The sequence below is a fragment of the Artemia sp. Qi Xiang Cuo genome, unplaced genomic scaffold (assembly GCF_049724085.1).
Source record: "Artemia sp. Qi Xiang Cuo unplaced genomic scaffold, ASM4972408v1 HiC_scaffold_23, whole genome shotgun sequence".
Lineage (NCBI taxonomy): Eukaryota > Metazoa > Arthropoda > Branchiopoda > Anostraca > Artemiidae > Artemia > Artemia sp. Qi Xiang Cuo.
The window spans coordinates 6,589,239-6,613,647 of NW_028297432.1; the positions used below are offsets into that span (position 1 = coordinate 6,589,239).

General features: G+C 34.6%; 1 pseudogene; it reads right to left on the bottom strand.

The window, feature by feature from the left end:
- Positions 1 to 5,844: 5,844 nt before the first annotated feature.
- On the bottom strand, positions 5,845 to 7,945 carry LOC148939002 (zinc finger MYM-type protein 1-like; annotated as a pseudogene).
- Positions 7,946 to 24,409: the final 16,464 nt, after the last annotated feature.

A 24,409-nucleotide genomic window follows, 5' to 3' on the forward strand; every position in this document is an offset into this window, starting at 1 on the left:
TAGACATTAACACAGAACCGGTTACAAAAAGACCTTTGAGGTTAGCTGCCAAAAAGGCTGGATTAGCAATAAGAACATGTTTTTAATTTATTTTCTTTCATTTCATTGAATCGTCTTGTTTTACCTTACTTTTTATCAGTCCTAGTTGAACTTCGCTGAAGTAATGATGCTATGATTGTTTTGAAAGAATTTCCACTTTTTTGGTTTTATTGGTCGCATGTTGTTGTGAGTCTTTTTTCTTTTATATATTTTTGTCTTGCTGAGGACGGCCCTTGGACATAGGGCCGAAATATTCATTAAAATTATCTCCAATGTCTTAAAAAAATATTTCCCTTTTGTTCTTCGTACTTTTGTTGTTTGTGATGGAAAGGCAGTGTGGTCTTCGCCGCTATTATATATATATATATATATATATATATATATATATATATATATATATATATATATATATATATATATATATATATATATATATATATATATATATATATATATATATATATATATATATATATATATATATATATATATATATATATATATATATATATATATATATATATATATATATATATATATATATATATATATATATATGTATGTATATGTATATATATATATGTATGTATATGTATATATATATATATATGTATGTATATATATATATATATATATATATATATATATATATATATATATATATATATATATATATATATATATATATATATATATATATATATATATATATATATATATATATATATATATATATAAACAACTTACATTAAAATACGAAGTTTAAAACTAAAATGTTCTTGACAACGTTTAAAACAGCCCCAGCATCCTTACTTCAATGAAGTTCAACCAGGACTGCTGGGGCTGTTTTAAAAGTTTTTAAGAGCATTTCTGGTTTTAAACTTTGTATTTTAATGTAAGTTGTTTGTATATATATTTTTTCTTTAATGTTGTGCTGAAGACAGCCCTTGGACATAGGGCCGAAATATTCACCGATTTAAATTGCACTGTCTTGGAAAAAATTTCCCTATTGATTTTAAGTTGTGTTTGTTTGATACCTTTTTTTAACATCTATAATATTGTCTTTGTTTTATTTGACTGTTATCCTATATAATATATGGAAACATCTTATTTTTAATAACACGATTGAAACTACTTAGAAACTTTATAGGGCCTTATTTATGAAATGGTCTTTTTAAAGAAATGAGCATTCGAGTTTTTTTAAAGAATTAAGAGATTAATTTCTGCTTTTTTCAGAATTAGTCTAAAAAAATTGAATTTTTTTTAATCAAGTGTTTCATTTTTTGGTTTTCTTAATTCTAGTAGGCCTAATTTATATTTTACTCTTTTCAATATAATGTCCTTGATTTACTGATTTTATGTATAAATGATAAATTTTTGTAAATATTTTAATTTGACTATTGTAGTATTAGATCAATCTTGTAATAAATTTTCAATGTTTGTGCTAACGATTTTTACTGTTTGTTCTTTATACTGGGACCACGCCTATCTTTCTTTCAAAAACACCATAGAGGAGGCCCCCTATAGGTCTGGAAATATTAATGGCAGTACATGAGTTGTTCGAAAAATAATAGACAAATCTCACTGCTAGCGCTTTATACCGGGACCACACCTACCTTTCTTTCAAAACCAGTATTGTCATAGCATTAGCTACAAATCAGTGACAAATTTTTGCAAAAACTTTTATTTGACTATTTTAGTATTAGGTCAATCTTTTACTAAATTTCGAGGTTCATGCTAACGATTCTCACTTCGAGCACTTTATACCGGGACCACGCCTACCTTTCTTTCAAAATTACTATTATCATAGCATTAGCTGCAAATAAATAATGGATATTCTTTGTGCAATCATGGTAAATCACAGATCATAGATCCCCGTTCTAAGAGCACTTGAGCGCAAAGAACATATATTACACAGTATAGGGGAAAGATGCAGAAACATGTAAAAGAACTTGTTTTGAAATGATATTATAAAGTCTTTTTAAAAGTGTTGCTTTGTGTTAGGATGTGCATAAAATTGAAAATCAATTTTGAGGGTGAAAAAACATGAGGACTCCAACTTGAAAAAATCTAAGTCTGAAAGTCCCAAGAAAAGAAGTTGTTCTGAATTAATAAAATTAAGCCTTTTGAAGAGACTCAGAATTGTAAAGACTGTGTAGACAAATTTGAAAAATCTGAAAATATGTTGAAGAGTTTCGCAAGCTTGAATTATTTCATGTGATTGAACTTGGGGCATATTTTTTTTTTTTTTTTGCAAGATCTCCAAGGAATTTTCTCTTTTAAACGTCTTTGATTAAAGGAGACAGGATGCTTTTGAATACCTCTATGAGTAGAATTATTCATTTTCAAACCCCATACCATATGTCTTAACCTTCCCCAACAATCTTTGTTTTTTATGGTACTGATATAATTCCCCAGTGCTCTTGTGTTAATCTTCTTGGCGCGCACGTTGATTGTTTTCTTTCTTTCAAAACTCTTATTTCCTACACACATTCTATAATTTTTCGTCAAGTGTCTAAGCTTCATCGTGCTAATCAATTTCTTCTTCCCAATGTAATGCTTTCTATTTACTATGCATTTGTCATTCCTTATCTTTCTTATTGCTGCACTTTATGGGACAATACTATCTATTCTTCCCTTTGGCAACTCCAAACAACACAGAATAGAGTGGTGAAGGCAACTTTTCGCCTTCCCCGACTCTATCCTACAACTAATCTTTACAGTGATACAGGTTTAGATGCCTTACATGTGATTATCAAGAAGCAGAACCTAAAACTAGCTCATCAAGCCTTCAGTTTCTTGCTTCCACCAAACATCATATCCTACTTCAATCGAGCTTCAACACGTCAGTGCCAGACTTTGCTTTGGAGCTCTTTTGACCAATTTTGGCGGCAAAAAAGGATATCCTCAGCAGCTCAGAGGTCACCAATTTATTGAGCAATTGCTCTTTGGAACTCTAGTCCCAGTGAACTTCTCTTGTTAAAAACTCTTCTTCCCTTTGCAGAAAAAAAATTTCTAAGGCTTGAAGTATTTTCGTTTTCTTTATTTTTTATTCATTTTGCTTTATCTATTTTTTTAGCTTTACGCTATTATTTTTTTTTCTTCCTTTATTATGTTTAATAAGATTAAAACCCAGTTGCTTAATATTATTATTAATGGTTTAGAATTAAAATAAATTACAGGAAGTTTTCAGTTTGGTCAAAATTAAATCTAAGGTTATTGTGTAACAATTGTTGTTTTTTTGTTTTTTTTTTTTTGTTGATTTTTATCGTATTGTGGTTATATTTTCGAGATATTGTTTTTTTTTTCCCTTCCCTGATTTTTTTTTGTGTGGATTTTGTGATTGATACGAGGTCCCCCACAAGCTATGCTTCTTGGGACCTCTAACGTCTAAGTGTATTTATGTAATTATTGTAGTATTTAATGAATTTAATGGAATTGACCTTACTAATGTAGGATCATATCGTCCAATAAGTCTGATGTTCTGCGTAGGTTAAGTTTATGCAAGTGTCATTAATAAGACCCTTAACCAATACCTTGAGTCACATCTATTATTGGCAGACACGCCATACGATTTTTGAAGAAAATAGTGTATGTTAGACTGTCTGATTGCACAGGATCAAGAGTGGGTTGAGCTCCTTTCTCAGGGGCACAATATTCGCCTTCTCTACTTTGACATTGCAAAAGCCTTTGATTGTGTATAGCACAAGGGACTTATTTGTAAACTGAAAGCCTATAAAATTCATGGTCGACTATTTGAGGTGTTTGCTGACTTTCTTTGTCAACAATCGTTGCAAGTTGTCCTTCACAGCTTCATATCAAAATAACACCCAGTTTTATCTGGAGTACCCGAAGAAAGTATTGTTGGGCCAACTCTTTTCTTGAAGTTCATAAACGACCTAGGAGACAATCTTGTGAAGAAACCTTACACTTTGCTGATGACACAACAACAAATCAATTGCAAAAGAAAAAAATCACAGCAAACCCCACAAGGAGCTTCAGACTGACCTGGAGAAAATTGAGGCATGGGAAAGTTTTAACGCATCAAAACGAAAGAGCTCCTAATTTCTAAGGCGTGTAATATGAGGGCTCATCCTGATTTCGTCTTCAAAGGAGAGGCAATAATGCGACTTGATACACTGTGCCTACTTGGAGTTAATTTTTCTTTGGATCTCTCATGGACTGAGTATCTCAGTAAAATTAGATCCTCTTGCTCCAAGAAGTTAGGAGTTATCCTAAGATGCAAAAGTCTTCTCCCTGATGATTCTATTCTGCCACTTTTCATTTTGTGCATCAGCCCTGTCATGGAATATAATGTCCTCTCTTGGCTGGTGCACCAAAAAACAACATTGCATCCCTCTAACAATTTCAAAATAGAATAGCTTGTGCAGCAGCCTCTGGCAGCACGAAAGCTAACACCCCACATTTGATCCAAGAACGTCTCAATGTGACGTCCATGCTTGTTTTCTACAAGTGCTTGTATAACCCTCCATCAGAGGAGCTATCGAAGCTCGTTCCTGATAAAGCACGAGTTTTGCCCGGCAATTGGTTGCCACATGGAATAGATTGCCGGCAGAGGTAATCTCTGAAAAATTCTTCCCTTGATGTGTTCAAGAGTTGAAGACTACTCTTCAAATTGGTCTTCAAATACACATTAAAGCAAAGTAATTTATTTATATTTTGCCTTTTGCAACCTAATTATGGACCAGAAAATCGTTACAAGATGGAACATTTACCATACCATTTAAAAATTGAAAGTTACGTGCAGTTACTTAAGCCATGGATATCTCCTTGGCATTTTTGCAAAGTTGTCCACAAGCTTTTCAAAATTGAGCTCCTTCACTGCAACCTTTTCAGAGAACATAAGCAGCAAATGCGAAAGTTGCTGTTTGTTCATTGTTGTCTGAAGGTAATCCTTCACAAATGTCAACACAGAGAAAAAAGTTCATTTCTGCATGTTGTGAGCAGGAGTGTGAGGACTACCCTCATAACCTCAAGAACCTTAGAATAAGCTTCTTTCAAGCCTCTTAGGACTTTGAAAAGATCTAAAATGTTTGCCGGTTTTTGTGGAAGCTGCAACACATATGCACGAGCTATCAAAGCTTGACTCTTCAGCTCTATAACATCGATTCCAGCCATATCAAAGTATGTCACAATCTTCAGAAGTAAATCTGTGTTCACAAAGTCTTCAGATTTGGGGTTAAAGCATTTTATAACTTCTAGTACTGTTAGCCGGACAGAAAAAAACTTTCAAACTCATTTACCACTCTGTCAAAAATCTCATAGAACTCTCTGCATTTTCTCTTCTGTTATTGTGCCCTCAGATTCAGTGCTGTGCTTTCCAAGTATTGATCTCGTCAAATAGTCCCTGGGTCTTCTGGATATCTTCTAAACTCGTTTTGATTTTGCTGGTATGGCTGAAGCAAGAGCGCTTGTTTCCGACAGATCAGCTTCGACATTAATAGCCATCTTCTTTGACTTGCCATATAGGACTTGAAAATACGAGACATCACGCATTGTCTTCAGTTGTTTTTTTGTTTTGGTGATTAAATTGCAGGCGTCTGAAATTGATCATATCTGGGGGCTGCAGTTGTTCAGAAAGAGGTTTGATCACTGCAAGAACTTTGTGAATAACATGCAAACTGAATTTGAAGGGAAACGACTCTTGTTGATTCTTAAGACCTTAAGACCTTCCTGTCAGAAGATTCTTGAAGAGCTGACAGAACTGCGAGTATGCAGTCATATCTTACCAGAATTTTAGTCACTATACCAGTAAGACCAATTTGTCACAACTGTTCTTTCGTGTTAGCATGACACGTTGGTAGTTTCCTTGGCCTCAACAAACATCTGGAATTGAATTTTGCTGTGGGAGAAAAAACCATAAATTGTTTGCAAAACTGAAAATACTGACGAAATTCTTTGCATTTTCTGCATACAATCACCAATAACAAGGTTAAGTCTATGGGAATGACAGTGAGTGTACACTGATTGTGGTGCCTTTTCCCGGAGATGGGCCTGTACTTCTGAAAAACGTCCGCTCATTACACTTGCCCTGTCCTACCACTGTCCAACTCATTTTGACCAGTCAAGGCCAATACCCTTTATTTTGCTGTAAATAAAGTCGGCCAAACTCTCAGCATCAACCTTGCACATGTGGTAGCAACCTATGGCTCTTTCTTTAATTTTCATATCATTAACATAGCACACTAAGATCGCAAGTTTTTCCTTTTTTGAGAGGTCTTTTGTTTCGTCAGCAAGAATGGAAAAATATTTTTATTCTCTGACTTCTTTTGCGATAGAACTTTTAATTTTATTTCCTATGACCTCAATGTATTTGTTTTGGTACTCGTGTGACAAGTAATGGCCATAGACCTTGCAAGACTTGTCTATCAGGTCTGTGTTGAGTCTGGTTAAAAGACGTGCCGTCTCAATGAAATTCTCTTGATTGGCACTGAACTCTCTTTCATAATGGCCACAAAACGCAAGACCTTGCCGTCCAGTAAGGCTTTAGTTTTTAGCAGAGCCTTTAAATACCGTCTGTTCTCTAATATCTCCTTTTCCAGTTCTTTGGAGAGGCATGAGGCAGCAGATTTGGCTGTCTCCGTCTGAATAGCTTTAAATTTGATCCAGGAAATGGAACATGCTTTGTGCCAGTCTCTGCTTTCGTGCTGCCATACAATCTCTTAAATGTCTTTCCTCTTTCTCAACCTTACGTCAATGAATGCTCTTGCACCTTATCTTTTGCCTGATCTTAGCAATAATCCACTGAAGTGTGGGCAACAGAAGCAGAATACTGAGTCCTGTTCTTTTGAATAATCAAGCCATGGATATGGCAAGAAATATGAGCTCTAGAAGATGCTAAAGTATACTGTACACTAAGTACCAACTGAGAAGCAACACTAAAAGAGTCTTGGGCCAAGACCCTTGTCTGGATACCCCCTTTTCCTGGATGCTGCAAATGAATTTACAGGCTGATCGCGTATATAAATTATTGGAGACAGTATAACGTGACAGGCCAAATCCGACGAAAAGTTGCCAAAGAAAATATCTTTCAAATTAGCGACTTTGCTGCCAATCTTTGAGTGTCTTCAATTTGTTGTTTTCAAATTACCTGGTTTTTGGTTTTTCAGGAATAAATCGAAAGCAACAAAAAATTTGGAAAAGGAAGACTAAACTAAGAGCCTCACTGGAAAACTGGGCCCCTCAAGAGATCAGGGGGCATGCCCCCCCCCTCGATCGCTCCACTGCCCTTCACCATATATAATGCCCATTCTTCTAATATCTGTTGAGTGTCATGGTTCATGTTTCAGTATCCAAGCTGATTCAGTAATTTATCTAAGTCACCTTTATTTCCCAAACAGACATTCCTCAGCATCTTGAGGCCGCCATTCTGTGAGAAATAGCTGTAAATTTTATCTCAAAATATTTTGTTGAAGAAACAGACAGCAATATTATTAGTATCCTCAACCAATTTCAGACTCCCTATTATCTCACAGAAAAACTCGATGAGGACTATTTATTTCCCTTTAAAGATGCTTCATTGGATTTGTGCATCAATTAATACAATTAAACTAATGGGGCTATCTGATTACATTGCACAGACTTCTGGTAACATAGTGCGTCTTCAAGAAACAAATTTACATGGACTTCATTAATGATTTCATAAAGACAGGGATACAAATAGGAAGGATGGGTAGGCCTATTGTAGGGTAGTGCCCCCTATTGTAATTCCAGTGGGCTTTCTCAGTAGGCATTGCTCATATAATATGAACAATCACAGTTGCCCAATTGCTGGCAAGTCCGGCTTTGTGGCTATTGTTAGTTGCAAATCTTCAAATCATTTGTTTTCCTGGGACAGGGTAGGCACTCTAAGCCTATCTACCTTAGTTCTACCGTGAATATCCATGGATGGTAGACTATGACTCAACACTTCTATTCACTTTCACCAAGTAGATTTTAATTCAATGGCTTTTTTCCCTTTTCCTGATCTGGTTGCCATGCAATTTCTGTTCAACATGCCCTGTGAGTTTGAGCTTAATACCCTCAGGTATTCCTTAGATATTGTTGAAATGTCATTTTTGACAGCCAGTAGACACATAGCATGTTTTAGTTTTGTTTTCCACCCCTCTCAAAAAAATTTTTAAGTTTCAGCTTAATACCACTAGCCTTTTTAGAGTTTATGCCTTCTTTTTCTATTATAAAAACCTATGTAAACAATGTGCATCGTGCATAACTTACAACTCTTGACCTGGGGGTATTAGCAGGTTGAGTTAAATTTACTTGCATAGTAAATTGACCCTCAGACTGTTTTAAATAAAATAGCTACCCAAAAATTTTGATCTGATGTCTTTTAGGAAAAGGGCAATGGAGGAAGGCTGATTGCCTTTCAATCATCTTTGTCTCATAGGAAGGGCACTAGAACTTTTCAATGGCACACACTTCCTTCCAACTATTCAACCACTCTTTCCATATGAAGTTACTGGAACAAAGAAGATAAATAAAAATATGTTAAAGTCTAATGACTCTTTATTGTAGGAAATAGTATATGACTGCATCTGATAAAACGTATCTATTCTTCTTATGTGTTTTTTACATGTCTTAGCCCCCGAAACTGATTTTGGCTCACCGTGCATGAATAATTAAAACGAAATTTGCATATCGATTTTCTTTTTTTTTTGGCTAAATGGCTTTCTGGAAATTTTGTTCTGACCTAAATTACAAATTAACTTACGTAACGAATTTCTATATTCGTATGTTTTTATTACGTATATTAGGGAGTTCACCCCCTGGTCAATACCTCGCTCTTGACGCTAAAGTTCGAATTTTGTTTGAATTAAAAACCCCTGAATCACAAAGGCCGTTTAATTAGAAAAGATAGCTCTTTTGAAAGTACTAAAAAAAACTTTAGCGTAAAGACCGAGGTATTGACTAGGAGGTGAACCCCCTCATATACGTAATAATTTCTGTTCGTTTTATGTTTTAGTGTTGCTTTTTACTTTCAGTTGAAAAAACTTGTTTTTTATTTAATTCTGATCGGTTTTTAAATACTACTGGGAAATCCGGCACCCCCTTCATAGAAAAATTCCCTTCCCCCAAGGAAACATCCTCTATGGAAAGATCCTTCCACGTAATTCCCTCTTCCGACCCGCCCCCCCCCCCAAAAAAACCCACCAGAAAATGTCTGTATACGTATCAATAAACCATACTATGTGTACACAATTGGCCAAGTTCATAACTTACAGCCCTTCCTCCGGGAACAGTGGGGGACTAAGTCATCCTGAATGACATAATTATTAGATTTTCGACTATGCTGAACAAAATGGCTATCTCAAAATTTTGATTGGGTTACTTTGGGAAAAAATGAGCGTGGGAGGGGGCCAAGTTTCCCTCCAATTTTTTTGGTCACTTAAAAACGGCACTAGAACATTTAATTTCCTTTCGAATGAGCCCTGTCAAGATATTCTAGGACTGCTGGGTCGATACGATGACCCCTGGGGGGAAAAAATAAACACGCATTCGTGATCTTTCTTCTTGCAAAAAATACGAAAATTTCACATTTTTGCACATAGGAACTCGAAACTTCTACAGTAGGATTATCTGATACGCTGAATCTGATGCTCTGATTTTCATTAAAGTTCCATGACTTGTAGGGTTCTTTTTCTGCCTTTTTTTCAAAATAAGGCAATCTTCTCAGGCGCGTAACTTTTAATAGTTAAAACTAAACTTAATGAAATATATATATCTAAAATTAGCATAAAAAACCAATTCTTTTGATATGTCTATTGGTATCCAAATTCCGTTTTTTAGAGTTTCGGTTACTATTGAGCCGGGTCGCTCCTTACTTACAGTTCGTTACCACGAGCTGTTTGATTTCCTGTTTTTATCCCATTCATAACTGAAGTAATTATTAAAACATTCCCGTAGTTTACTTCTTTTTATTATCCACTGTAGTTCTCTTGCTTTTCTCCCTTTTTGCGTTTTATTTATGTTTTTTGATTTCTTTATTAATTTTAACATTTCCTGGTCACCATCACAAGCCCCAAAGGACTGAATTCTAATTTCGGAGTTAAAAATATCATGAAAATCACAAAAACTGGCAAATAAAACCAAAAAGAAAATCAGAATAAAAAATATTCTTCAGTCAATAATTTAACTGGAACTTGTTATGACGTTTGGCTTTTTCTCTAACTTTGGACCAATATTACTGCTTGGCTTATTGTTTAATGTAATATTCAATGGATTGTTATGCATTCTGTGCTATTATAGTCTATACTAATGGGGTCATAAGTCTTTTTCAAATGAATTTTTACTTAAAACGTTTTGATACAAAATATCTTTTCTATTAGACACAGTGACACATCTGGCAATGTGATTGAAAAAAATTTGAAAGAAGTATGTATCACCCATTCCCCCCAAAAGATCTTTATTATCACAAGATTTTCCCAGTTTTTTTTAAGGTTATTTTGTGATAGGGGGTTAATAGTGTTTCTTGCAACCATTTTTACTAATAAAAAAGCATCACCCATTCCTCCCAAAAGATCTTAGTTATCAGAAGATTTTCACAGGTTTTTTAGACAATTGTTGCAAAAAATTGACTTAACCCTTTGTCACAAAATAAACTTAAAAAAACTTAATTAAATGAGCTGATTAAGTAGTCAGGTAATTTGTTCAGTTAATTAAGCCATTAATTAATTGACGGTCAATTAATAAATAAGTAAAAGATTAAGGCTATTTTTATTACTGTTGTTCACTATGAATGGGATTGTCAATAAATTGATTTTGAGTTTGGAATTCCTACATTTATTATACTTTTATCTCCCAACTATTTTCTATGTTTTGTGCTCATTCATGTCCTTGTGAATATATAATACCATATAATTATGGCATAGCCTGTAGCACAATATAATAAATAGTTAATTATTTATATTCTAAAGATTTATAAATGCCTGGAACAGCCAAGAGAGACTAAGTGTCTTAAGACTCAATCGGCGAACTAAGGAAACACCCATGCTGTTGGGCATCAGTGCTGTTAAGCAAGGTAATTGGTACTATGGGTGGTTAAGCCAATTTGCTACTTATTTTTGCTGCTTTTGGTCAAAAATAGGAGAGTTGTTACCATTCCTCACTCATTTCTGCTACGATACTTTAACTTAAAAAATAAAACAAACCCTAAAACATAACTATTTTTAATAAAAAAAAACTCGTTGCAAAGAAATTTTCCAAAGTTAAATCTTGCTGATCAAGCCCTTAATTCAATTTGACCTTTACCATTAAATTATGTATTAAACCTATTTCTAAAACTTAGAATTTTAAAGAGTTTTTTTTTTTTTTTAAAGCCTCTTTTTCGAATTTTCTAAGAAATCTGAATATAAAATACAGTAAAATCAATTAAAAAGCAAAATTTTCATGTGAGATTTTTTTCAAAATTAGTTCCATTGTTGCTTACTGAGGCCACTGGGAGAGGGGCAAACCAAGACGGAATACAAACGACCAGTACGTTTATAGCTGTCTTGTGGTTAAATACTTTTAGGTAAGATGACAATCTTACATAATTTTCTAGTTAAGATTTAATTCCACCAATTTTCGAAGCATATTTTTGAAATGTATTATGTATGGTTTTTTAAATAGAAAATCGGTTGAAAATTTTGATAGAAATTCAATTTACCAATTTGTAAAGAAAGTTTAGAACCTGCCCAAGGAAAAGGCAATGTAAAATTTTGCCTCGGTGAATGGATAGTTTTGAAACTAATGAGCATAATGATATAAACATCTTTTCATTTTGGTGTAAGTTACAGAAATTGGCTTGTCACAAAAATTGCTTGTATCAGTGAGAACACCATTTTGGGAATATTTTTTTTTACAATTTGGCTGTTTGTCTCTAAAGGCATATTTTAGTTTTCACCTTCTAAAAGAATTTGATATTCAAGACTGGATATTTTAAACCTTGGGCAAAGGGGTTTTCAACCTTAAAGATACCCAAAATAATAGTCAACATTCTTGCCACTCATAATCGTCACCTGGGTGGTAAGGCACTAATCAGATTGAAGTGCCATATTTGTATGATTAGACTGTTTTTTCTCTAAATCAATCTTAATCTTTCTGTCACTACATATGGTTGGCTCTTTGCTAGAACTTCAACCTTGATGAAAATTTTTTGACTTTGATAATTAGCCACTATCCTTATAATATTGTTTATTTTCCAAATCTAATGCTCTTTTTTTTGCATATATTTACGAAGTGTCTAGATGCTGAGAGAATCAATTTACCTGTACTTCTATATAAACAGTTATATAAAAATTGTGTGGCTTTTTAAATTTTGACTTATCAACTTATTTTGCATTTAGTATTTTTTTTAATTTCTGCTCTAATTTTTTTAGAAGCTGAAGACACATCTTCAAATGAGGATAAAGATATTTTTGGAAGCACACATCTTACGCTATTAATGAAACATGAATCCAAACTTTTTGCTATTTCTCCTGGCATCTCTGGAAAATTGTTGTCAACATAATGCTAACCATGTTAAATTGGAGCCGAACATTAACGGGGACGAAGGAATGCTTCTGATATCTGGATATTCTGTATTTTTGCTCGTCCAAAATATGAAGGAAAATATCAATCTTCCATTGAATTTTTGGTTGGGCGTGAGAGATAGGTGTTTATTGTATCTTATGAGTTTGGGAAAAAAATATTTAGTAAATAATAATCCCAGATTGTTTTCATTATTAAAGCATAATATTTTGTAACCCAGTTAAACTCATTAATAAAACGACAAACATAATTTAATTTGAAACTTTTTTCTGGCTTTTGGAACTCATTAAAAGTCTGTAACAATATTTAAAATATGGATTTATAAAATATAATATAGGACAATTATTAAATTAATATTAATAATTAATAACAAAAGATTTATAATAAAAATAGTATTTCGTGCGTGAAAGATAGGTCTATTTTGCATCTTAGTAGTTTCGAAAAAAAGGTTTAGTAAATAATAATCCCAGATTGTTTTGATTGTTAAAGCATAATATTCTGTAGCCCAGTTAAACTCATTAATAAAACAACAAACTTAGTTTAATTTAAAACTTTTTCTGGCCTTTGGAACTCTAGAAATCTAATATAATTTTTCAAATATGGATTTAACTATACATAATAAAAATAAAATGTCTTTTATGGCATATATGCTTAAATAATATCCCAGTGTAAAAACTGTAGTCTAATCGTACTTTTCTAAAAACGCCTTAGTTTCGCATGTTGATGCTACACTGTCTCCAAAAAATGGATAATTTACATTGGCCTCAATCCTCAGGGTTGATTTTATTTCTTCTTCTTCATTGTGTTCTCAAGGTTTGTGGTTTCAACATAAATGGCATCAAAAACAAAGATTATTCAATAAATCAGACAATGAACGATTTTGACATCGTGTTGCTTCAAGAACATCTTTTGCCGGCTGTAAGTTTCAGCTCATTAAACAGAAGTGACGAACATGTAGTTTATACAACCAGTGCCAGACGTACGAGGGGCAGACCTTCCGGAGGGCTTACATGTCTTGTGAGTAATAGACTTTCGTGCTTTTCTCCCCAGTGCATACACTCTTGCGATAATTTTATTGCCCTTCGAATTGCAGATCTAGTAATTATCAATACTTGTCTACCTCATGATAAAAAAACAGTTTTGTCACTTAATAAATTCACAAAAATTGTGTCTTCTCTGAAGAAGTTCCTTCGGAATATTGAAAGTCATAGCTAAAAGTGGATCATCGTGGGAGACCTAAATTAGTAACATAAATAGAGAGTCAACTCAGTCTGATCCTGTGCTTCAGTCTTTTCCAGATGGATATCAGATAGTAGCTAAGAGTGCAGATTTTTCGTATATTCATAATAGTGGATGTGTGTCTGATAAAGACCACTGTTTTTGCTCGGCTGGTGTGATATGCTGGAGTGTCGAGGTTCATGATGAAGAAAGAGATTATGATCGCCACCCCCTCTCTTTTACCGTCTATTTTTCACATTCTTCTGGCCCGAATCAGTGTGAATCTTCTGTACATGGCACGAAATGGTATGATAAGCATGAATGGAATAAAGCTAACTGGACATCATATATCTGTGCTTTGGCAACTCTGCTCTCATCTGTGACAGTTCCATACCGTTTACTTTGTACCAGTGTCCCCTCGCTTAATGCTCGATCACAACTTAATTCTCACTATTATCAGATTGTTGCCTACCTCAAACAAGCCGAGGCCATTGCTGTCCCTTTTTCGCGTATTCGTTCGAAAACTAGAAGTTCTTTATGGAAAGAGGACCCTCAGTTAAAAATTTTTAAAAATCGGGCAAAAATTAGGCTTTGGATATGGAATGCGTGTGGCCGCCCCACTTTGGATCATGTATTTAATATTAAAAGAAAAACTAAGTCTGAATTCAAATCTTACTTGCAAAGCGTCCGATATAAGGGTAAGGAATTTCTGAAAAGTCCTTGGCAATGGAGTGAAGTGGTGAATTCTAATAAGCTAAACCCGACTGTTTTGTCCAGTTTAATTCCTGGTGATTCATGGGTTAGTCATTACTCGACAATTTTCAGTACAGTAAATTATGCAGTCCATTCTGGGTATCGTAGACTGCTTGATTCAGTTATTCTGCGTAGACTACGCCAGAAAGATATTATCCCTATTAGTGCTGAGTCTGTAGTAAAAGCATGAAAAGACTAAAATCTAAGTCGGTTTATTTGGATAGAATTTGTGTTGAACATTTAAGAGTTGATTCTCCTGAGTTGATTAGCCATCTGCAACAACTTTTTCAGATGTGTGTTTGTAGCTCACTAGTGTATGATTCTTTCCTGTGTGGTATGGTTACCTCTGTTCTGAAGCGAGGGAAGGATCCGCTTAATTGTGGATCCTACCGCCCTATCACTGTAGCGTGTAATTTATGCAAACTATTTGAATATGTATTGCTCCCATTTATTCAAGATAAGGTGGATTATGACACAAATCGGTTTGTTTTTAAGTCGCGTATTGGATGCCAGCATGTCCACCGTATACTTGCAACAGTGTTACATGAAGCACATCGTTTAAAAACGGAAGTTCACTTTTGTGTGTTAGACCTATTTAAAGCTTTCGATACAGTTTGTCACTTTCAGGTATGGTTTTCTCTGGCGCGTTTGGGTGTGAATAGTTTTATTTGTGTACTTCGGTTTTGGTACCAGAATGGGTTTATTCAGCTGAGGCAGGGATCCCGGGCCTTTAGTAAAATCCTAGTTAGACCTGGGGTTCGTCAGGTTGAAATGCTTTCACCTCATATTTTTAAAGCTAGTTTATTGAATGTTCATAATAAGATACTGCTTTTTTACTCTTCAGGGTTGTCAAACGTCTCCTATATTACATATGCGGATGATCTTCTGCTTGTTAGCAGGTCAAAGTTTACTTTAACGAAGCCTTTGCTACTAGTATCACGGCTGTATGGGGAAATCGGATTAGGCCTCAACACTGATAAATGTGAATATTAGTATATAATTCAAAATCTTCAGCAACGTCACTTGATTGCGGCTTATTTTCTTTAAAAAGTGTTGAATCTTTCTGATGGCTTGGGATCAATATTTGCAAATCGCTTACGTTATTTCGTTTCTGGGCATTGAGTTATATTCAAGATAAGCTGAAAATGGGGTATGCAAGATTGTCCCCAGTAGGGGAAGATAACAGAAAGGCATTGGCTAAATTGTACTCGAGCTTTTGTGACCATGCGGTTTTGTTCCCAGCTGGCCTTCACATCCGGTTTCGGCCAGGAGATATTAGCGATATTAGAATTATGTATTTCCGATATTGCAAATTTTTATTGTATCTGCCTTGCAGATACAGTAATAGAAAAATGATGCGGATTTTTGGCGCTCCAGATATTGTAAATTGTTTTGTTAGACAAAGTATCCATCTTCAAGAGAACATTTATGCTACTTTGGGTGTTAACCACCCACTTATCCAGGTAGCCACAGCACATTGAGTGTAATATTTATTTATTGTGCTGTTGTTAAATGTATTTTTGTGTTTTCTTTTCTTTTCTTGTGTTACTCCACTTCATTTTTTGTATATTGGGTCAAAAATAATTGTTATTATTATTATTATTATTAGTATTATTATTCCAAAACAGGATCCATTCAGCTCTTTGAATTTCCTGGAATATTTTCAATGATTATTGGATGATCTCAGCTGTATTCCTAAATTATCTGCGAGCTGATAGAACTTTCTTAGCTGATAGAATGCTGAACTTTCTTGTGGAAAAGAGAGAAACTCCAAGCACTATTCCTCCTTCCCCAGCTCATTGGCCTTCTGCTCCTCCAACTGTCTTCTTCTTTCCCGGTCATTGTTCTTAACAGAAAGGCTAAAATCAAGCTTGTAAGGCTGCTACTTGTAAAAGAACTACTGGTAAGGCTATGAGTATTAAGATAAAAATTTCAAGAAGTATATGAATATACAGGTTATCAAAAGTACATATCGACAAAGTCATAGCAATGGCTAACTGTTTTAAGTTGAGTACTAATAGTACTACCTTGCCCTCTATTACAACTATGCCTAGGGGTATGAAGGTAAAGATTTCAGGGTATTTAGAAGGGGGGGGGGGGGGTAAACTCTTTTACGATATGCCATGTGAATGCAGGTTGTCAAACGGCATATCAGCAATATCTTAGGAACAGTAATGTGTAAAGTTAAAACTTTCAAGGTTTGTTGTGGGGGATATTGAACTAACCAAAAGAATACATTTGCCTCATAATGCTACTGCTTCTACTCCTTCTACTGTTACTATTATTATTACTGCTACTACTAAAGCTAAGACTACTACTATTAATTCTACTTCTAATACTAACTACTGGTTCTACTACTACTTCCACTGCTACTAAAACTAAGGGTATAAAGGCGAAAATTTTTGGCAATATTGAAACTAAGTAAACTAAATCGAAACACACTATACCACCATAGGTTGTCAAGTAGAAGTATCGGCAACGCTGTTTGAAAACAAACTATGATCATGTAGATTTTCAAAAGGGTTACAAATTCACATCTCACGAACGTCTTACATTATTAAGTTAGACCTTTCAGGGGAAGTTGCGGTTTATTTTGAACTAAACAGAAGACGTTGTATGTATACTTTTATTACTACTTATACAGTTACTGTAACTATTGACACTAAGGGCATTAAGTTGAAACTTTTAGGGATCACTTAGGGGAGTTCCAATTAAACGAAACAACTATATGGATGCAGGCATTATAAAAACACTTTAGCAATTTTATAGCCAGCGCTGCTCTTTCATTGCTAGCAATCGTTGAAATTTCGAATGAGCTAATTCAGTTGGAAATGAGAAAATCTAGTGCCTTTTTAAAGAGTCAAAAGTGACTGGAGGGTAATCAGCTCTCATCCTTAGCCCCTATTTTTCCAGACATTTCCTGTCAAAATTTTGAGACAGACGTTTTGTTTGGCATAGCTGAACGGTCCAGTAATTATATCTCTTCGGTTATTGGGCCGGTCAACCCCCCACAGTTATATTGTTTGCCCATTATGCTTAAAAAAAAATTTAATTTTGCTTTAAAATTAAATCAAAACGCACTGTATTTGTGCTGGTTCCCAATAAGACATCTCAGTGATATCCCAAGAACAACTGAGGGTGTTAAGTTTAAACGTTCTGGGTTACTTCTATTACTGTTTCTGTTCTTAAAATTTAACTAAATCATATGATTGTAAGTGTATCCAGGCTGCTGAAGAGCAAAGAGTTTTTTTTTGGGGGGGGGGGGTAAGTTTTATTTTCAGGTCAACTAGAGGAGTTATAAAACTAAAAAAATACAATTTGTGTCAAGATTTTGAAAAGGGGGCCTGCTGATAAAAATTGTTGAAAAAGTTTCTCTAGCGTATAAATAGCTGGCCAAAATATAAATTCTTACAGAAAAAAAAAGATTTAAACTAATATTTTCTTTTCCACGAAGAAAACTATAATAATAATAATAATTTATTTATTACCCACTATAAAAAAAGAAGCGGAGTACATCAAGAACAAAAAAAAACAAACAAATAAGTAAACTCGCACACTCAACAATTATTTACATAAAACGACGTAAATTATGGTGCGCAGTAAGACCTGCAGACAACGACAGCTTTCCTGCAAGCACAGTCACTTTTTCCCGTAAATCAGGGAGGCCGAATCGCGATATTAGATTCCCGTTCCGGAACCACGGAGGGAGGCACAAAAGGTACCGAGAAAATTTAAAATAATAAGTCCGGATAGAATTCAGATATTTAGGCTTCAGAATTGGAAGAAAACCAGATAAAAAAGAATAGAATAATCGCAAAATGAAGAATACAATTTCCCAAGCGCTGTTCTATTGTACCTCCCTCTATTTGCAACGATTTTTAAATATCCTATCTAAATGGGTCTTTTTTGCATTAGAAAGTGTCAACCCCGAAGTGTTTTGAGGTTATTAGTAATGTGAAGACCAAGTCACCGAAGAGAAGAAACACAGGGAATAGAGAAAAAAACACAGTTAAGAGGGAGACTCGCACTCGAATTAAATGAAATATGTTCACACTTATCAACGTTCAACATAAACCCAATCCTTCTGAACTGGTCTGAGATCCAGCTGACAGAATGTGAGAGTGCAGCCCTAGAACGACTGACAAGGAGAACATCGTCCGCATAAGCAAGATACGAGACATAAATTCCATCAGAAATGAAAGTTGAAGGCAAGGATGAAAGAATAGGAGCAATATATAACTTAAAAATAGTTGGAGAAAGCACACCACCTTGACAGACCCCAGGCAGAAGAAACACCTTTGAATCAGAAAGTACTCCGTTACATTTTACCCGAATAAAAGAGTTCGAATACCAGTACTGTAACAAATCGACGATACAAAGTTTAATACTAATCTAAAAAAATTAGTAGAGTGCATTTGAGTGGACTGTACTATTAAAATCTTTCGAAAGATCAAGAGCACAGGTATGAAGAGGAGATTTATCATTAACAGATTGCAAAAGGAGGGAAACTAGAACACGATGGGCGTGCTGACATCCCAGCCTTTTTTGAACGCCAATTTGGTTTTCACCAAAATCAACATTTTCTGAAATGAAAGGGAGAAGAATATATTCAAAAATTTTGCTAAGAGTGCACGAAACAGTAACTGGTCGATAAGAACTACACTCTGACGAAGGTTTTCCACGCTTCAAAACCGAGGTGACTGTGCCACAGAGAAAACTGTCGGGAACCATAGAACTAGATAAACACATCTGAAACATTAGCTGAAGGTGATCTATCAAAGTTGGGCAAACTACTTTGAGATGATAAGACGAAATTCCGTCTTGATCAACAGAGCTAGATTGCATGTTCTTAATAGCTTGACCAATATCAACAGTAGAAACTGGTAATAAATTACTCTGAGAAATATGATTAGGCAAACACGACTCAAGAAGGTTACTAAAAAGCTTTTCAACTTCCCGGTTCACCTTGCCTAAAATATCATTATAATATGACACCCAAGTATGAATTGCTATAGGACTTTCAGAAAAATCACTACTAAGCTTATCCAAATTCATAACATGAGACCATTCCTTTCTCGACGCAGGAAAATCAAAACCAGATACCCTAGACTGCCGTAAACGTTTTTTATAAGCACACTTGGTTCTTTGCTTCAGATCAAAGACAACTCCTTGATTTGGCCAACCGCAAAACACCCATATTTGTAGCCAAAACTTAGCTTTATTCTTTATAACTTTTAGTTCTCGGTCCAAAACCCATTCTGGTTTTCTAGTTTTAACTTCAATCTTTTCTAGAGGAACAGTAGTTGCCTCAGCTTATTTTAAGCACCAAATTATTTTATAATAATATTCATTTAGAGACTGATTATCATTTGAGAAAGTCAGTAACTTGAAGCAAATGGTAAGGAGCTTTTATAGAACCCAATAACGTGGAAAACGTAGTAATATAAAATGCAAAATTAGCTCTACTCCAGTTATTCCTGTAAAACCACTTAGAACTTTATGTAAATGGTCTAGTAGAACGGGAAGCAACTACTGAAGCAAAGAACGAAATTGGGAAGTGGTCAATATCACGATAGTCTTCATGAACAAGAACAGTCAATATATTAATATTTGGCGAGGAAACTATATGGTCAATATTAGACAAACTTCCAGATTGGTGAATATATGAATAATCAACACTTTTCTCAACTATTTTATAAGCAGAAAAAGCCTCAAGGACTAGATTGGATCGAACTGACTGACTTGTAATATCTGTGTTGAAGTCACCAACCACTATGAAATCATAACCAGTCGATACAACAGACGCAAAAATAGCTAATGATTTGCCGAGGCTTTCATATACGCGTTTAAAGCGGAAATAGTTTTTTTTGTTACACGGGAGATACAAATTTATCAGCACAGTATTACCAAACCGAACCGCAAGGATAAATTTAACACTGTGAAAACACACTGGAGAGAGAAAACTCAGGTTATTCTTAACAATGCACGCGAGGCCTCCAGAAGGTCTACCAAAAGTAACCTGAGCATTGCTTGCAAAAACGGATTGATTACAATTTCTATTTAACACGCTAATACTGGTTAAAGTCAGGAGGTGTTCTTGAAGGCATACTATGTCAAACTGGTAACACAATTCATCCATCATATGGTTCTTTAAACTAGTATCATTTATATTAAACGAAACAATTGAAACAGGTACAATCATTTCTTCTTGGCAATGATATCTCGCAGCATCTAAGACTAAAGGAGGCATGATTTTCACTACAATTGGCGCATCTTGCATCAAGCTGGCAGGGAAAATCCTTGGTGGAAATATGAGGGCCCGCACAGCATGCACGATTCGCAACCAAACTTGCACAATCAGCTACTTTATGGTCTGGCGAACGGCATTTTAGACAGCACCGAGGTGCCGACAGATATTCTTTCACAGATAAATATTCATACCCAAGTTTAACACCATTTTGCATAGCCTTGGCTTTTGACATGGAGTCACAAAACTCAAGCTTAACCGTGCCAGTGTCACCGAGCCGCATATCTTCCACCACACCTGGATATCCTTGAAAGAATGGTAGGTCTAATTCCTTCGATATTCCTCTGACTATCCCGAAAAACCGTTTAGTTATCACCTTGGATGGAGATTCTGCTAAAATCACTGAAATAGAGTCTTTGAATTCTTAAGCAGCTGATTTTTTAACATTGATTAGCCATTTGTCAATTCGCAAACTCAGCTTGGTAACTGCATCGTGACAGATCACTTTATCGAGCACTTCTTTGCGTTTTATCGGGTCATTTAGTGTATGCGGCACTTTAGAGACAACAGCAGGGGTGTGAGAGTCAGTTGACGGCGTCGCACGGGCAGGCAGTGGTGGAAAGTGATTATCATACGAATCGAACTTACTTGAAACAGTCTTTAGGAAGTGTTCCATCCTATTCAATTTCGCGTTCAAACTCGAATAAACCAAAGCAGGAATAATAGGTACATCATTTGGAGAACGAATTACAAACATCGGTAGGTCTATGTCTTCATAGTCACATTTCTCGAATATACTTAACATATCCTTCAGATGGCTTTCCAAAACCTTCGACCCCTGTCTTCTCGGAAACTCAGTCCCAGGTACAGCCACATCATAGAGGAGTTTTTTAGCTTCGATTATACTCGGCAAGTCCAGAAAAAACTCCTTTCCAAATTTTAGTATTTCGTTTTCATTCACTCCATTATCACGGTTAAATTGCAAAAAAATTAAAACCGGCGAAACAACAAGTCCATTATTCATTATTCACTGTACATATCATATGAACCAGATACCAATAAGCGAAGGAAACGTAGTTTCCTGCTACTAGATCCCCGCAGTTTAAGGGAGTAACACTCCCGGCAGGTACAATGGTCCTTGCGACAAGAAACTCCCCTCTTCTGCTCACTTATTAGCAAAATTGAATTATAATCAGATTATCAAACCAAATTAAAAAATAGTAAAATATTAGATGACCTTATATGAGTGAGTAAATATATCCAAAATGGTAAAATAGTCCGTAAATATCAATTTATTATTTCACTTATTTCGAAACTGACGGTCTCTGCAATCCACTGTAATTTATTCCAAACTTAATCCGGCTTAAATATCAATAGATGTTCACAGGTCAAATGTGAAATGATAACTATGTCAATATAAAACGAACAGAAATTAATTTTAAAAACTTTCCGCAAAATAAGTTTTTCAGAGAAAAGTAAAGAACTCCGTTAAACCAAAAACAGCAAAATAAAATAATCTACTATGCGAAAAACTATCACAAATCTGTATGAATACTTAAAGCAAATCCAAACCGCACAGAAATAACATTAAATAACTGAGGCAAAATCAAAACGAGCAAAAATTAACGTGAGTAAGGCCAACGATCTTCATGCCTTGTCAAGGCCAGAACATAGTTTGCACTTACTAAAGAAAAAAAAAGAATGAATGTGCATTGCCATATAATATACATATGCTGAAGTGAAAACATTTAAAATGTAACATGTGCAACAAAGCAACTTGTGTTATTTTTACTGATGAGGTAATATGGTAAGCTCACAAAAATTAAAGGGCAATTTGACAAATATAGACTACGTTAGGAAAGACATATTTTTGTAATTTTGTTTTAGAATATGTTCTATATAACTGATAAAGAACAAATTGGTATCCAATTTTACCAGTATGCCGGTTTCGGAACACCTACACTAGGGAAAAAATACCATTTTTTCGATATATGTGTTAAGATTATCTGCTCTTTTTGAAATCCGGTGTAGGAAAATATCAAAATTTGTAATGTATCGAAAAGTAGTAAAAATAAATTATATTAAAAGCTATTCCTAGGAATAGCTTTGATATTCCTTTGATAACTCCGATATCCTCGAATTCCTTGAATTTAACATGGATTATCCGAGTCACCTCTGGTAGCATAAATGAAATATCGAGATAGCCCCCAAAAAAATCAAGAAACAAGAAATTGTTTATTTGTCCTCCAAAAACTCCTTGTTCCTACGCTCCTCAGAGTGTTTAAGCCCTTTCAAATGCTTCTTAATGTATTTTGTAAACTTCGTTTTTTCGGAGGGCCTGTCACAATCAAACTGGTGCATAAACTGCTGCATAGATAAGTGCAGAGACTTCAGTTCTCTTGAACGAGCTGTCTTTATTTTCTAATGGAATTCCAATGAACAATATTCTAGTGCTTATCCAATATTCTAGTGCTTATATTCTAATGAAATTCCAAATCACATATAGGTTCTTACATGTGGTGTGTCATAAGTGAATAAATAAGGGAGATATCTAAAACAGTATCTGCTTTGCTCCTTTTTTCGGAGGAAGGGCAGTGAGACTGGGACTGGGACTGGGTCCTATATAACAGGAAAACATAATTTTTTTGCTGATTTTTCTAGAATTGTTCATTAGCCTAACTATTATTGTAGTAATTTTTAATTGTATTTCGAAATTGGGATGGGAGTTTAGTAATCGTCTTGATCCTCACCCTAGAGATAGCCGGTTTGGTAATGCAACGAGTCTTTAGTAGCCTTAAAAGTAAATACAAAGTTATTTGAACAAAATTACAACAACATTATTTTGCTCGAAGCAGAAGCGTAAATATGAGCCCAAGACACCTCGAATGTGGTGGGGCCCGGGATTTCAGTTCTTGAAAAATTTTCCGAATCTATAACTGAAGGTGAATCAAATTGCCTTTTTACATTTTATAGTTTGATTGTTTTGTTACTTACAGTCCCGGTAAAACAGTTAATCAAAGTTCCGTATTTTTTAGCTCTTTTATTTTAAATTATATATTTATATCATCTTTACTTTCAAATATAGATCTATATCATCTATAAAATTCAAGTAATATTATATTATTTGAGGAGGTTCCTCCTTCTGTAGTACCTTACTTTTTAGGCTAAAGTTGGACTTTTCGTTCCAATTATTTAAGAATGACTCCTGAAACACAAAGGTCAATTATTTAGAATAATAAGCTTTTGAAAAGATCTAAAAAAAAATTAAGCCACCTTAAAGCCCGAATATTGCATGTTGTAATTCAAACTTAGAGGTATGTAGATTAAACAGAAGTTGACTAAGGATGGCTACCTGGGGGACACCTTTTCTAATAGAGTGTTCAAGTAAAAGTCAAGCAAAATCAAAAGAAGCAAAAAGGATTTTTTTTTCATAAATATTGTCTTTTACAGGATTGAAAGCGGACTGCGCGCAATAAAATTTTACCACTGACTTACCATTATTTAATAACTTTTAATGATCCTTATAAATGCCCTCTTGGATAAATGCAGCTTGTGGACTCGTAAGACAGAGATAAAAATTTATGTATTCAGGCTTATCACAATTGTCGCATATTGCATATTGCA